Genomic DNA, 14,687 nt, shown 5'->3' with positions numbered 1-14,687 from the left:
CAGTGACCTAAACCTAACCCTTGGCAAACTCTCCCTTGTTCATCTACAAATGCATAAACAATAAACATAACTGGGTGGGATCTTGCCCTGAGGTCACCACTTTCTTAATTCCATTTCATATTTTTGAACACAGGATTTAGCTCCATTATACTTCCTGGTGCCCCTTTAATCTTTGAAACATATATTTTCTTTCTTTTTCCTTTTTTATTAGATATTTTCATTATTTACATTTCAAATGTTATCCCATTTCCTAGTTTCTCCTCCAAAAATCCCCTATCCTCCCCAATCCCCTGCTCACCAACCCACCACTCCTGCTTTCTGGCCCTGGATTTCCCCTATACTGGGGCATATAACCTTCACAGGACCAAGGGCTTCTCCTCCCATTGATGAGTGACTAGACCATCCTCTGCTACATATGCAGCTAGAGCCATGAGTCCCAATATGTGTTTTCTTTGATTGGTGGGTTAGGCCCAGGGAGCTCTGGGAATACTGGTTATTTCATAGTGTTGTTCCTCCTATGGGGCTTCAAACCCCTTCAGCTCCTTGGGTACTTTCTCTAGCTTCTTCATTGGAGACTCTGTGCTCCATCCAATGGATGACTGTGAGCAACCACTTTTTTATTTGAGAGCCACTGGGATAGCCTCACAAGAGATAGCTATATCAGGGTCCTGTTAGCAATATCTTGTTGGTATTTGCAATAGTGTTTGGTTTTGGTGTTTGTTTATGGGATGGATACCCAGGTGGGGCAGTCTCTGGATGGTCATTGCTCTAGTCGCTGCTCTGAACTTTGTCTCTTGTTTTCTACGTTATACACGTAAACACAAGTGCATTTATTTACATATTATTGACTATACTTTACAAATTAGAGAGAACATGCAGGCTTTTCTTTCTGAAACTGTGTGATCTTGATTAATATTGCACATTTGATGCTCATTCATTTCTCTAAAAATTTTAAACTTTAGGTTTTCTTTGTTTTTTTTTTTACAGCTGAGCACTATTAATATATGCTCAACTATATATAATGTTACAGGATATTTGATCACACTGTGAATCCTGAGATTGTGTTGTTTATGTATCTAGTTGTGGTGTAGCTCAGATGTAGCACACAGCTTTAATCCAAGTGTTTTCTGCTTATTGTAAATAGGATTAAATAAAGTCAATAGTTAGTTAAGAGGTGGAGCAAGAAACCAGTTGACAGGGAGTGAACATAGGAAAACATCTTAGAAAGATACATGGGAAGTAGAAGGGAGACTGAATTTTGTTTTATATGCTGAAGTTGTTCTGCCCTTGATACATCCAGAAGAGTTTGTTTTTTTAAATCATCTAATTGCTCTATTGGATGAGTATCCCCCAAATTGTGAATGATTGAATCAAATTTGATATTGTGGCCTGCAGAATATCCCCTTGTGTGTTTCTCAATGACAAAGTGTCCTTGTTGATCTGCATTTCTAAGTCCAATGCCAGCTTTTGCCATACTTTAAAGGCTATATTTTGTATACACCTGAAGGCTGGGGCCTTCTTTTTTGATTATTGCTAGCAAAAACATTATTCTAGGAACTCCTAGCCTATAATCCCTTTTCAAAGGTACAGAATTTCTCATTTCAGTACAAAGGAACAGATCAAACCTCAACAACCAAAATCAACATATCACTATTGGTTATAAGATAAACAACTAGGTAAGCAAAAGGAAAACCTCTATCTTCTCCAACTCAGGGTACATGTTCAATGGTACAGATATATGGCCATCCAAATGGAAACCCACTAACTGGCAGATAAGTGGCAAAGATATCTGGTCACTGGAGGCATGAATGGAAATGTCAAAACCTAGGAAAATTTACAAAGTCATAAAATTTTGTGTAGTTTATACAGGCAAGAATTATCTGAAAATAAAGAAATAGTAGACAAGGTGATATCATGTTTAATTAAGACTAGAATATTAAATTTTTCCAGGGAACAAATTCAGAATAAATCAACAAGAATGATAGAGTACATATTTAAAAACTTGAAGGTTTAGCCCTAACACTAACAAATTAAGAAGAAATGGAGGGACCAAGTTAAATCAAAACAACCCTATGAAAATAACCATCATAAGGAATTCATAGCCAGGTGGTGGTTCACACATTTAATCCCAGCATTTAGGAGGCAAATGTCTTCAATCCCAGCACTTGAGCAGCAGAGGGGGCGCATAGGAATTACAGTGATTTAAGTTTAAAAGCTGCTTGCAAAATTTAGGCTGAAATTCAAACTCAGTGTCCTTTGTAATCTAAAAATAAATACACTTAAACCTTGAATTTATATATAAAGAGAAAGGGGAATATAGGTATATTTTTAAAATTTAAATTTAAAGATAATATTTTAATGTTGCCAAATAAACATTTGCCCTAGGAAAGATATAATCTACCAAAAGGGGAACCCCCCACCCACACACACACCAGAGTTAGAATTTATTGATTGATATCAGTCAGAGGTGCTTCAGTAGAGAAGCTCACAAAGATGCTAAGCCTTCATTTTTCAAAGGAGAAGAGGGGTTCAGCCTTCTTAGAATAGACTGGCACCCAGCTATCCCTTTTCAGTTACTTTATTTTAAAGTTATACAAGGTTAATTGAGGATGGGAAAGGTTGCAGTTACCAAAGTTATCTTATCCTTGCTGCCCACAGGAGAAGAAAACCCATATAAATCTTAATCCATTTGACCATTGTAAGGGGACATGGATTGTCGAAGAATGATACCCCAGACTCAAGTAATATGCAACAGCAAAGAGAATTTATTCTGCAGAAATTAAGCAAACAGGGGTCTACCATTCATTAGATTCATTCATTAGACAGAGGTGTGAACTTTGCAGGTTCAATTTAAAGTCTGTTAGGGTATGAGTGAATGAGTTTTACCTTTCTTTCCCTTGATTAGTTGGCTCTATCTCCAGAGGTATGGGTGCCACTGTGATTGGATAAGGTTCTGGGGGAATTTAGGGAACTTTTTGGAACTGTTGCCAACTATACTTGACTCGGGCTAGGTGGTGGTATAGACCCTGGCAGCTCCTGATTGGCTGTCCAGGAGGGATGTTTTTTTCCTGGAATTGAATTCTTCAGTTCTGGCAAAAGAAAACTCAGACCAGCCGGGCAGCGTTGGTGCATGCCTTTAATCCCAGCACTTGGGAGGCAGAGGCAGGCGGATTTCTGAGTTCGAGGCCAGCCTGGTCTACAGAGTGAGTTCCAGGACAGTCAGGGTTATACAGAGAAACCCTGTCTCGAAAAAAGAAAAGAAAAGAAAAAAAGAAAAAAGAAAAAGAAAGCTCAGACCTAGTCTCCTAAATTGCCAGTTTCAGCCTGGAGTTAGCCTGGTTCTGGCTAACTCAGTCCTCTCACCTTGAGAAGTCTATCAAAAGTAAGAACACCATGTTTTCCAGGAGTGTCACAGAACCAAGGTTGGTGTAGTTGAAGTTCTCAAATAGCACCAAGTACAGATTCTATAGAGAACCAACATTTCTTCGAGGTTCAAAAAGTATCAAAACAAGTTCTCAGTTTCTACTGATAGACCCACACACAACAAAGGCTTTGCTGAAATATTTCACTCAAACCCACACACAAAGGCTTTACTATACATATCACTACAAAGGTTGGGGCAGTTTTGCTTTTATCTTTCCAAGAATATAAGAGCATTCAACTAAGGAAGCCAGAGACTAGTAGACAAGTGAAACATCTGAAGAAAGAGCACAGATAGTCAGGACAAAATATCCCAAGTAAAAGAGTAAATTGGCCAAGTGGTATTGCCCACCTCCAACTTGTCTTCACTGCCAACTACAGATATAAGTAGTAGTAAATGGTCTTTTTATGGTTCTAATTCAATTAAAAATTAAAGCTTGCTTTGGGATTGGAGTGTGGCTCTCTCATTCACTAAATTCATCCATGCTTGTTGAAGAAATTCCTAAATCGCTGTCTCATATCAGAAGAGCCACCTGGTATGGGACAGAGATAAATAAAAATAAGGGACTATTCTCCTGCCACTAATCTCATAATCTTTTGGTTTTATTTTACTCTCTAAAACTTTTTTAAGTTATAAGTATTATCTCAAAATCTGTAAGATCATCAGGTATATATAAATTTTCTATTGTGATACTAGTAGTCATACAGAATACTAACTAGTTCTAGAAATAATCTTCATCTGTATTTCTGTGTGTGTTTTCAAGTTTGAGTCTGAAGTCTGTAAGTAGGAACGTAGTTTGTGCACTTCAGATGAATGTAATAGATCATGATTCTCAAACCGTTCTGAGATCTGGTGAATATGTCACATAAAATGCTTAAGCTTTCTACCTTCCTAACACTAACCTTTGAGGTCTCCAAGAAGATGAAGGGGCCCTGCAATCACAATTGCACCTGGATTGTGGTAACACTACACATGGGGACAAAATGCCCCATGCCTCTTGTGCTGTCAGGTTCTGTGCAGACAGTGGACATCTTTGGGTTGATTGCTGTCTTCTACTTTGTCAGGATTACCACAAAGCTGACAAACATGCCAATGATCAGCTTCATACTGTAAACTGCCCAAGGCATTCAAATTGCTGAGTTCATACGAGATTGACACAAACATTTTACAGAATTTTGAACTAAAAAATACTTAATTCTAAGACTGCCAAAGCTTGGCAGAAGTAGCTTTATTATTGTAAGTAGTTTTACTGTGTTAGAGATAAAAATCTCCTCTGTATTTAGACAAAAAGTGATAAATGTTGCAGGATGTTTGACCACAGTACAAACCCTGAGATTGTGTTATTTACTGGAAAAAACATGTTTCTAGTTGAGGCATGTTTCAGCTCCAACACACAACTTTAATCCAAATGTTTTCTGTTTATTTTAAACAGGAATAAATAAAGATAAAGTCAACTGTGATGGTTTGTATATGCTTGGGCCAGGGAGTGGCACTATTAGGAGGTGTGGTCTTGTTGGAGTAGGTGTGTCACTGTGGGCGTGGGCTTAAGACCCTCATCTTATCTGCCTGGAAGTCAGTATTCTGCTAACAGCCTCCAAATGAATATGTAGAACTCTCAGATCCTCCTACATCATGCCTGCTTGGATGCCACCATGTTCCTGCCTTGAGGATAATAGAATGAACCTCTGAACCTGTAAGCCAGCCCCAATTAAATGTTGTCCTTGTAAGAGTTGCCTTGGCCATGGTTTCTGTTCACAGCAGTAAAACCGTAAGTAAGACATAAACCATAGGTTGAAGTATCAAGCAACCAGTTGATAGAGAGTGAACATAGGAAGAAAACCAGAGAGTTTGAGGAAGTCAGAAGGAGAGATAGAGAGATGCACAAGAAGTAGAATGGAGGGACATTCAGTTTGAGGGACTTTTGAGGGAGAAAGAGCTTCCTTTTCCTTCTGGAAAGTTGGCTGAGGATAAAGATCAGCTGGATAAAGAAAGCTCTGCATCTCTGAGCTTGCAGGTCTTCACCTCAGGATCTGGCTCCTGAGTGTATGGGTAAAATTGAATGATTGACGTTTTGTTTAAAAGCAGCAAGCTAAGTCTTCAAGTATTGCATCAAATAAGAAAGCATGGAGTGGACATCTTTGTCTCATTATTGAGTTTAGAGGAAATGCTCCCAGTTTGTCTCTATTTAATTAATTAATTAATTAATTAATTAATTAATTTTTATTTATTTTTTTACAACCCAATATGAGCAACCCCTCTCTTCCCAGTCCTCACTTCTCACTGATCCTCTCCACATTGGCACCTCCCCTTCTCCTCATAGTAAAGGGAGGCTCCTGGGTTTCAACAACCCCCCCCCGCCCCCCGCACCTCAAGTCTGTGCAGAACTAGGCACATAGACACATCTCCTCTCTCTCTCTCTCTCTCTCTCTCTCTCTCTCTCTCTCTCTCGCCAGACAGGGCAATCCAGTTAGGGGAACAAAGTCAGTCAGGCAACAAATTCAGGGACTTTCTCCACTCCAGGTGTTTCAGGGATGCGCATGAAAACTAAAGTGCACATCTACTACGTGTGTGTGTGTGAGTGTGTTCTTGGGCCCACTAAGTCCAACCCATGCTTGTTCTTTGGTTGGTGGTTCAATTTCTGGGAGCCCCCAAGGGTCCAGATTAGTTGACTCCATCTTCTTGTGTAGTTCCTATTCTCTTCAGGTCCCTCAGTTCTTTCCCTGACTTTCCCACAACACTCCCCAAACTGCATCTAATGTTTGTGCGTATCTACATCTGTTTCTATCCACTGTTGGGTGGAGCCTCTTAGAGGACAGATATGCTAGGCTCCTGTCTGCAATCATAACATAATAGTGTCAGGGATTGGTTCTTGCCCATGGGATGGGTGTCAATTTTGACCAGTCATTGGTTGTCTATTCCCTCAGTCTCCTCTATGTATGTCCCTGAACATCTTGTAGGCACGCCACAATTTAGGTCAAAGGTTTTAAGGGTAGGTTATTGTCCTTGTCTCTCACTGGGAGTCCTGTCTGGCCACAGAGAGTAGACATTCCAAAATCCATATTGGAATTTCAGATAACCTTCAGGTCCTTCTACCTACCCCCTGTCCCAGGTCTCTGGCATGTCATAAAGAATCCCCACATTGCCTATTTCCATTCTTTCTCCTCTGCTCTGCCTACAACCGACTCCTCACTATCTGCTCCCATCTCCATCCCCTCTCCCAACTAGTTTTCTCGCTCCAAGTCTAAAAGCTTCAACTACCTTTCTGAAAATCTACTGGACGTGGATCAAGCCTATTACACATGGCCTTTAGGATATTTTAGCTTTTTTTTTTAGCACTAAATGAATGAAGCTACATAGGTTGACAAGATTCCTATTGTGAATAGTATAATTTGAACTTAAAAGTTACTTAACTAAATTCTGTGATTTTTTTCTTTTTATTATTTCTGTTTTATTGAAATAAAGTTAAACCAATAAAATTCAGCCTTCCAAAGTCTTCATTGCTACAAATTTTGCCAAGTATATACCACAACATAAGCACTACTATAATTAAGAGATAGTGTTAGAGCTAAATGTTAGAGCTGACTCTTAATCTAAGAGTCAGGGGTTTGAGCACCATGCTGGGTGCCAGATGTCAGTCTGTGTTTCTGCCTCACTGATAATCTGTTCAGTGGAGGCAATGCACAATGGGGACAGGCTGGATGTCTCCCTTGCCACTGGGAACCAATGTGCTGCTGGAATGCTGTTCAGGGAATGCAGAATGCAGTCTAATATAGGGGTCCCAGTCCATGACCTGGGCAAGAAATAGCGAGATCTGGGATGGATGTTGTGGTTCTCAAACTCCAGTGTACCTAGACTCCTCTGGGAACCACAAGGAGTTGAGAATGAAGGTCTGCAGGCCCATGATGAGCCCATAACAAGGCAGAATCTGATTTATATCCGAGTGAGTGCCGAAAGTACAGAGGAGTAGGAAGAGAGACCTTTGACTGGAGATCTAGGTGCCATTCTTTATGACAAAGCACCACCTCTCACTCCTCATCCCCCATCCCCAACCGCAGCCACCACCGACCATTGATGGAGGAGCTGGTCCTTGCTTGTCCAAACTGTTTTATTCATGGCAGACGAGGATGCATATGTCTTACTCAAGGTGAAAGAGATTAAATACCTTTTGTAAGAAAGGATGCCCAGGAAGGGAAGCTCATTGGCTAAACACTCAGGGTCTACCCAGATACCTCATTAGAATAGAGAATTCTAGGTTTTTATGTTACATGACCAGTTGTCATGGTTTTCTTAGTGTGGTGAAGTGGTCATGTTTCTATGACAGGTAGTCTGGCTGGGAGTTGATTTTAATTCTTACCGTTCTAAATGATGAAATTTACTAGGATTTTTGAATTTGGTCTGACCTTATCAGTTATTTTGTCTGGCGTCACGGATCCACTTCCTCACATATTCCCATTTTTACTAATGTTTTTCTTTTGCCCGTCTGTAATAGCCAATTTTCCCTCCAGTCCCCAGCAGCTACTGATCTTTTAAGTAACTCAATTGCTCTGTCGTTTTGAGAATACAAATTAAAGGGGTCTATACAGTACATTTTTGTTTCTAGCTACTTTTAGCTACTACTCTTTTTTTTTTTTAAAGACATGACTTATTTAGTAATTTCATGAGGGAATGAAATGTATTTAGATCATAACAGATCATATATCACACTAACACAACTTCTATTTGAATTTGTATTTGGCTGACATTGTTATTTTACTTTTATAGCAATCAATTGTTATTACATGAAGGTGAATAACTTGTAGAAATGCCTTTTCAACTACTTTATTTCAGAAATCAAACTGTCTGTTATGTGTTCAGAACTGCAGAATGAGAAACAAAGTGGACCCTCAGCTAATAAAGCATCATTCACTCCTCTATCATAACAAATTATTACCTCTTATTCTAAAAGTCTACTGAATTTTTAAGGCATTCAATTTAGCAATGACTCTTGTTAGGAAAAGTGCTTTTCAAACATTCTATGATTTTTATAAGTATGGTCATGCATTTTTCTCTAACAGCACCATTGATATGATGCTCTCAGGCAAATTAATGAATATTTTTATTTTAATAAGTAGCTAAAAGATAATGATGGGGATGAATGCAGTCATTGAGCCTTTCTTGATTCTGAATTTTTAAATTATATATTCATATATTTTAACGTTTATATTTTAACTGCATCCTCAATCTTCTAGTTAAGTTTGCATATTTATCAATGAAAATATTGGTGTCTTCTTTTTATTTGAAAATTTGCTAAGGTTGGTTATACTTAGAAATTAAAAGCATAAGATTTATATAAATGACTGCCTTTTCTAAACTTAAATCATTGTTATCTAAGACTAATAACATAATGGGATAGTTCTCTGTCAAAACTAAAGCCAGGCTCTCAGTATCTCTTGATCTTATCTACTTACTTGTCATCTCTAAGTTTTAGATATTTTTAAATGAGGTATGTCAGTAACTAGTGCATTTAATTATTTTAGTTCTCTCTTTCTCCTTCCTCTTCTTTCTTCTCTGTCTCTGTCTCTGTCTCTGCTGCCGTCATTATGACTGCCTGTCTGTGTGTGTGTCTCTGTCTTTCTTTGTCTCTATCTCTTTGACTCTGTGTCTCTGTCTGTCTGTCTGTCTCTCTCTCTCTGTGAGTGTGTGTGTGTGTGTGTGTGTGTGTGTGTGTGGTCTCTGCTAGCCTCTAACTCTGGTATTATTAAGGCAAGGTCTTACTATGTAACTTGGGCTGGCCTTTAACTCTCTTCTCATAACTTCTGGATTTCTGGAATTTCAAGCAGGCACCAACATGTCCAACCAAATTTTACAAAAGACATAGAAAGTATCAAGAATCAAAGACTCATTCTTCTATTGTATCTTATACTTATCCATCCTATACTCATCCACTGGACTAGATGCTTTTTGTTAATTCAGAGATGTTTAGCTCTGAGAAAGCAATGGGAATTTTTTGAGCTTAGAATTTTTAAATTTTTATTACACATAAACATTTAACAATATATTTGTATGCCCAAGGTCAGTTCTTTTAAATTTTGGTTATTTGCTTGTTTTATTTTGTATTTTATATATCCCTGACAGCTTTTCATTGTTCATCAAAGGAATTCTCACTTCATAAACCTGTATTCCAAAGTCCTGTATCAGCTCTCTCTCAAACTCTGCCACAAATGGAGAGGAGTCTCAGCCAGATGTTGTATGGTGCTGCCTTCCATGGCTCATTCCTAGATGGACTTTGGTTCGAGTTCTTTCCTCTGCATACACTTTATCCATCTCTCTTCAGACTCAAGCTTTATCATTTCCCAAGGTCTTCCTTGTAGGTCTATTCTTTCGTCTTCTTTTCTGCTCTGTTTTTGAACCTCTTTGTTGTCATATCATCGAGTCTTATGATCTTTGTGAAGGAAACAGCTGTTCTGGAGATGAGCCTAGAGTCACCAGAAGACATAGACAACTGTGGCTGGAGAATACCTTTGGTGACTGTTTAGCGAAGTGTGATTTTCAAATGTTATTTGGAAAGGAGTTGTGCATATATGACTTCTTTCCACTATCATTTTTTTTCTACTTTCCTGAATGTGTTGTATTTTATTCCCCACCACTGACAAAAATAGTCAAGGAAGAAACCATGTTCCAGTTTGCAACTAAGAGGAGAAAGTTGGGGAAAGCCTTGAACACATGGGTACAAGGGAAGATTTCCTGAAGAGAACACCAATGGCTTATGCTCTAAGATCAAGAATCAACAACTGGGACCTCATAAAATTACAAAGCTTCTATAAGGCAAAGGACACTGTCAATAGGACAAAATGGCAACCAACAGATTGGGAAAAGATCCTTACCAATTGTACATCTGATAGAAGGCTAATGTCTAATATATACAAAGAATTCAAGAAGTTAGACTCTAGAGAACCAAATAAACCTATTAAAAATGGGGTACAGAGCTAAGCAATGTGAATTTTAAAGAGCTTGATGTTTTCACACTTTTCAAATCATCTTTTTGTGATCTTATGAGCTATTACAGAGAACACAAGATGTTACATTGTTTAAAATTTATGTATCTATTCTTCTATAATTGCTTACAGTTGAGGGGACATTGCTCAGTTCAGGTGGAACAGATGCTGTGAATATTGTTGTTAGGCAGGTCTTTCTACACAATAGATTCATGTGTTAACTGAAATAGTCTTAGAGACATTTCCCCATGTATTCTCATAGCTGATGCTTTGACAAACACATGCACATACACCTGCATGTTACTGAATTTCAGGACATTGTTCTAATTGTAAAGATTGCTCAGTTCAATGTTATTGAAGTCCATGACACAAAAATTCAAATGAACACTTGATTCAATGGAAGCAGACAATTTCCCTGTCTTTTGTTGCTGAAGCCAGACAATTTTAAGCTCTCTTAAAATAAAGCATTTGGACACAGATGCCTCTTACTGTGAATAAATATGGTCCTGCTAAGGTTTTATGAAGCCTATATTTTCACCTTCCATCTCTCTAAGCAACCTTCTAAATAATTTAATATATGGTGCCACAAAACCCAGCAAAACTAGTTGAGTTCCCACTCCAGCAGCAATTCTAGGACCTGAGGGTCTGCAGGGCCTGTAGGGCCACCAACTTTCCTCAGGCATCCCTTTTCTTTTCATTGATCTATCTATCTATCTATCTATCTATCTATCTATCTATCTATCATCTATCTATTATCTATCTATCATCTATCTTTTTTTTCTTTCTTTTTTAAATATTTTTATTACATATTTTCCTCAATTACATTTCCAATGCTATCCCAAAAGTCCCCCATACCCTCCCCCCCACTTCCCTACCCACCCATTCCCATTTTTTTGGCCCTGGCGTTCCCCTGTACTGGGGCATATACAGTTTGCGTGTCCAATGGGCCTCTCTTTCCAGTGATGGCCGACTAGGCCATCTTTTGATACATATGCAGCTAGAGTCAAGAGCTCCGGGGTACTGGTTAGTTCATAATGTTGATCCACCTATAGGGTTACAGATCCCTTTAGTTCCTTGGGTACTTTCTCTAGCTCCTCCTATCTTATCTATCTATCTATCTATCTATCTATCTATCTATCTATCTATCTACCTACCTACCTATCTATCTATCTATCTATCCTCTCTCTCTCTCTCTCTCTCTCTCTCTCTCTCTCTCTCTCTCTCTCTCTCTCTCTCTCTCTCTCTCTCTCTCTCTCCTCTCTCCTTGCTGTATCTCACATGATACAGTTCAACCTAGGTGGGAGGCTACACTGCATTCTACCAGAACATGAATGCAACACAAGACAATGTAATCTACTGGACCAAGCCAGAGGTGTCTCAGTTAGGTTTTGCAGCATACTGAAACTTTATTCAGTAAGACTTTCTTAGTGGACAGCACCCATGCCTTTCTGATGGCTGTAAGAAGCAGTCAAGAGCTCTGAGAATCCTCTACTGGCCCTATTTCCTTGAACTGTAATGTTGGAGATTTCCTCTTAACTTTCCAGGCACATTTGAAGACACAGCAGATGCTCTATGCTACTAGATTTTGACCCCTGTTTTGTTTTTAACATAAAATCCTAGACTCTGTCATGTGTTCCAAGCTAACCACTCCAAAGTACATACCTTCATCTTGGCTGAACATTAATCTAAAAGCTTTCATTTTGAAAACAGCATACTGAATTCATTTGTTCAGCTCTTGGTCCAAATCTGGCCACAATGTACTTTGACACATGGCCAGTTCTGAAACAAATTGAGAACTTTTGATTTTTGAATACTGTCTAAGTCGGGATTTATTTTGCTGCAACAAAAACAATCTTCCCGAAAAGCAAGTTGGGGGGGATTTATTTGCTTTATACTTTCACATCACTGTTCATCATTGAAAGAAGCCAGGACAGGAACTCAAACAAGGCAGAAACCTTATGGCAGGAATGGATGCAGAGGCCATAGAGGTGTGCTGTTTATTGGCTTCCTTTCCCTCGATTACTTAGCCTGTTTTCTTAAAAACCCAGGACCACCAGTCCAGGGATGGCACCATCCACAATGGGCTGGGCCCTCCAACACTGATCACTAATTGAGAAAATACCTTACAGCTGGATCTCATGGAGACATTTCCTCAACTGAAGGTCTACCTCTCTGATGACTCTAGCTCGTGTCAATTTGATACACAACCAGCCAGTACAAATACTTAAAACTGATTTAGGTAATCCGATAAGACAGAAAGGCAGTGAGGAAAGAGATCCCATCCCTCATAAAACTCAGAGTTCACTTTAGTCTTTCTAAGGGCTCAATCTGGCTTATTAATACACCCAGAGCTGGAATTCCTGGCATTCCAACTGATCCTCCAAACTTGCAACTTCATAGACCTTTTTGCCTAATGCTTTTGGCCTACTTGTGTTTCTACCTCTCCAAACCTGGAAAATCCTGCTTGCATCTTTAACACCTAAGAGATAAAAACATTTCTGGTTGTCTGATCCTATCTGCAGATACACATAAACTGGTTATGGATATGTAGATCACTTCAGTCTTATAGATTCAAATGTCTTTTGTGTACAGATAGTACTGAAATATTTTTCATGCCTTTCTACTATACTGAGAAGCCTGCCTCTAGAGTTGGAATTTTGCCTGTCTGCTCCAGACTCAAGTATGATGGTTGAAACGTTTCTTCTAAAGTATCTGCCCTGAGTCAGGCTGGACACTTGACTCTGACAGAAAAAGGAAAACAAAACAGAACAGGCCAGGAAAAGACATTTAGCTCTTGAGAAAGACTAACAAGTAGATGGTTTGTAACCCCAAAGAGGTACAAATAACAACCTTCTTAACTCAGAATTCTCCCATTATTCTTTGGATTTGTTTACTAAGTTTAGGGCTTACATTGAAATATTTTTTTTAATTAGGTATTTTCTTCATTTACATTTCCAATGCTATACCAAAAGTCCCCCATACCCCCCCCCCACTAATCTACCCACCCACTCCCACTTCTTGGCCCTGGTGTTTCCCTGTACTGAGGCACATAAAGTTTGCAAGACCAATCGGCCTCATTCCACTGATGGCCGACTAGGCCATCTTCTGATACATATGCAGCTATAGACATGAGCTCTAGTGGGTACTGGGTAGTTCACATTGTTGTTCCACTTATAGGGTTGCAGACCCCTTTAGCTCCTTGGGTACTTTCTCTAGCTCCTCCATTGGGGGCCCTGTGAGCCATCTAATAGCTGACTGTGAGCATCCACTTCTGTGTTTGCTAGGCCCCGGCATAGTCTCACAAGAGACAGCTATATCAGGGACCTTTCAGCAAAATCTTGCAAGTGTAGCAATGGTGTCAGCGTTTGGAGGCTGATTATGGGATGGATCCCCGGGTATGGCAGTCTCTAGATGGTCCACCCTTTTGTCTCAGCTCAAAACGTTGTCTCTGTAACTCCTTCCATGGGTGTTTTGTTCTCAATTCTAAGAAGGGGCAAAGTGTCCACAGTTTGGTCTTTGTTCTTCTTGAGTTTCATTTGTTTTGCAAATTGTATCTTGTACCTTGGGTATTCTAAGTTTCTGGGCTAATATCCACTTATCAGTGAGTACATATCATGTGAGTTCTTTGTGATTGGGTTACCCTCACTCAGGATGATGCCCTCCAGGTCCAACCATTTGCCTAGGAATTTCATAAATGTATTCTTTTTAAAAGCTGAGTAGTACTCCATTGTACATTTTCCGTATCCACTCCTCTGTTGAAGGGCATCTGGGTTCTTTCCAGCTTCTGGCTATTATAAATAAGGCTGCTATGAACATAGTGGAGCATGTGTCCTTCTTACCAGTTGGAACATCGTATGGATACATGCCCAGGAGAGGTATTGCAGGATCCTTCGGTAGGATTATCTCCAATTTTCTGAGGAACCTCCAGACTGATTTCCAGAGAGGTTGTACAAGCTTGCAATCTCACCAACAATGGAGGAGTGTTCCTCTTTCTCCACATCCTTGCCAGCTTCTGCTGTCACCTGAATTTTTGATCTGAGCCATTTTGACTGGTATGAGCCGGAATCTCAGGGTTGTTTTGATTTGCATTTCCCAGATAATTAAGGATACTGAATATTTTTTTTCAGGTGTTTCTCAGCCATTCAGTATTCCTCAGGTGAGAATTCTTTGTTTAGCTCTGAGCCCCATTTTTTAATGGGGTTATTTGATTTTCTGGAGTCCACCTTATTGAGTTATTTATATATATTGAATATTAATCCCCTATCTGATTTAGGATAGGCAAAGATCTTTTC

Source organism: Mus musculus, chromosome 8 (assembly GCF_000001635.26).
Source record: "Mus musculus strain C57BL/6J chromosome 8, GRCm38.p6 C57BL/6J".
In the NCBI taxonomy this organism is placed as follows: domain Eukaryota; kingdom Metazoa; phylum Chordata; class Mammalia; order Rodentia; family Muridae; genus Mus; species Mus musculus.
This window is presented reverse-complemented; position numbering follows the sequence as displayed.